We start from the raw sequence: 2,657 nt of genomic DNA, 5'->3' as shown, positions 1-2,657 counted from the left end.
ACAGGAGTAGTGACACAGTGTCTCAGGTTCAGGTGTGTCCTTAATTTCGCACTATTAAGGCATTAGGCCAACCTACCTGTGAGACAATTTTATCATTATACACAGACAACATGTCTTTTTTTATCCTATTTCTATAAAGTTTGTAGCACTAGTCTGTAACAGAGAGTAACGAGATGGTTTTTGCAGTACATGAAGCAAGAGTGAAACTGTTCCAAAAGAAACCAGTTATCTGTCTTTCAATCCAAGCTTCTCAATTCCTGAAGAGGAGCCAACCAACTCACGCCTATCAATCAGATTAAACTCCTGAACAAAAAAAAATATAGTGCTTACATAAGGAGGTGTTGAAGTGGGCCTCCTCTTGAAGCTGCATCACCGAATCAAAGTGCTGATGATAAATATGGGCATACACTCTTAAGAAATGTTTTAGAATGGTCTTTGCCACAGACATAAAGGTTTGGGGAAAAGGGACACCAATCTTAGATGGAAAAGTTTCATCATCAAGTTGATCCTGAACCCAAGTCATCAAATAGTCAATGTATTTTGGTGCAGAACATTTGATTGGCTTTTTAATATTAGTACCATCTGCCCAATGATACTCATACCTTGGACCTGCAGACAGACTGAACAGCTTGCTTCAAGGCAGAATTCTGTCTTAGTTCCATATAACATGTTCATCTGGTTGAAAAAATTCAGTGTTAACAGCAATCCATTCATTGAGGTCCTCTCCCCTGGCAACATAACAGCCTATCTCAGATTCCACTTCCTAAAGTCGCTTCCAAATGTTTCAAGAGTTCATACTGATGAGACCCTTCAGGGATGTTCTGTGGTTTGAATGTTTTAGAAGAGCAGCTGCTGAAGAGGAAGCTCATCATCTATCCTTGGAGGGGAGGGGGTGCTGCTGACCCCCCCCACCCCAGCCGGGTCTCCCTTAATTTTTCCATTGCATACCGAGTTAGATCACAAACAAAAAGAGTCCATTCTTTTATAATTGTAAGCATGTAATTTTAAAACATTGCAGCTAGTAGGGAACTGGAAATCAAAGAGTATTAAGTTTTACAGCCAAATTCTTTATACAGTTCTGTATAGTTATAAAATTGATGCAAGAAATAATAAGTTCTTGCTCCAAATTAAATTCTTATCTGCAGTAATGACTAGTACAATGGAAGCTATCTTTAGATTTGAAATTAATGGATGTGTACAATGCTTGTTGACTATAATGTTTTCCCCTGAAGTCTTATACACTTGTAGTGTTTTCCTAAACCTGGTAATTCATACCAAGATGGAAGTATAACAACTGCACTCGAAGTATATGTATAGTTTTATTTTAATGGAATTTTAATTAAGCAAAAAGAATGTGGCTATCTTGTTGCTGACAGTTTCCACCTCAGTGACTGAATTTACTTAGCTTGGTGAATTTCCTGCTTAAGTCTGTGACTTGCCCAATGATCTGTAGGTCTCTGCAAGTGTAGATGATCCTATTTCTTGTAGTGTCTAGCGAAAGATACTTGTTATATATTTGTAGAGAAAACTGACTCCCATGAAGGGAGAGGCCATAAAATTTATCAGAGCACATTAGTAAAATATGCAGTCTCATAGTATGAAATGGGGCAATAAATGTGTTCAAAATAGAGCTCTGTTCAAATGTGTTCTGTTGAAATGTGTTCAAAATAGAGCTCTGTTCCCTAAATTCTGATAGATGCTCCCGTAAATGATGTACCTCTTTGCTGTTGGAGATCACCACACCCCTCAGGAGTATCAGAAAAGATCAGAACCCCCTACCTTGAGCTGAAGAGCATCTACCCCATTTATGTAAGATGGTTTATGATGTGATTTGAGAGAACAGGTGTGACTGCTCAGTCTTTAACCCTGGTTCACCACTTCCAACATGCAATGCTAAGGACACTGTACATGTGTGCCCAATAAATACTATGCTGTGAACAAAGTAAGAATGTGAATCTTTATTACTAAGGCACTACAATTTCAGCTTAATTCCTATAAAGAGAGAGTTTTCAAGCATTACAATATAATGTAATCTGGGCCTCCCTGGCAGTGCAACGGGTTAATCACAGCACTGTGAAGCTTGAGTTCTCTGCAGCATGTGTTCGATCCCTAGCCGGCCAGGGATCTACCCACATGGCACAGCAGACCTCTCCAGTCTCACCCACTGCTCCCCTCAACAGTGTATTTCAGTCTGCCTATTCTGTTTCCCACTCTGTCTCTGATGAATCCCTGTATCTCTGGCCTGTACCCCCGTTCTTATATGCATAAATAAATAAATCTTAAAAAAACAAAAGACACAGAAACATCAATTCCAAAGAGCACCTGCACCCCTATGTTTATAGCAGCACTGTTTACAATAGCTAAGCTTTGGAAACAACCCAAATGCCCAAAAATAGATGACTGGATCAAGAAGATGTGGTACATATATACCATGGAATATTACTCAGCATTCAAAAAAGATAAACACATGCAATTTGCAGCAACATGGATGGCGCTCGAAGGGATCATGCTCAGCGAAATAAGCCAAAAAGAAAAAGAAAAATACCAGATGGTCTCACTCATAGCAGGAATCTAGAAAACTTAAATAAGGGACCAGGAAAATGAATATAAGAAAGTGAAAATCAAAATCAACAAAAAACTATGAACCAGAGACACTT

The 2,657-nt window shown here is 38.9% G+C and overlaps 1 pseudogene; it reads right to left on the bottom strand.

Annotated features, from left to right (window-relative positions):
- Positions 1–225: 225 nt before the first annotated feature.
- LOC119244484 (MOB kinase activator 1A-like) lies at positions 226–869 on the bottom strand (annotated as a pseudogene).
- Positions 870–2,657: the final 1,788 nt, after the last annotated feature.

The sequence above is a fragment of the Talpa occidentalis genome, unplaced genomic scaffold, assembly GCF_014898055.3.
Source record: "Talpa occidentalis isolate TD23 unplaced genomic scaffold, MPIMG_talOcc4v2.1, whole genome shotgun sequence".
Classification (NCBI taxonomy): Eukaryota; Metazoa; Chordata; class Mammalia; order Eulipotyphla; family Talpidae; genus Talpa; species Talpa occidentalis.
Note: the sequence above shows the minus strand (reverse complement) of the source record. Positions and strands in the feature narration are given on the sequence as shown.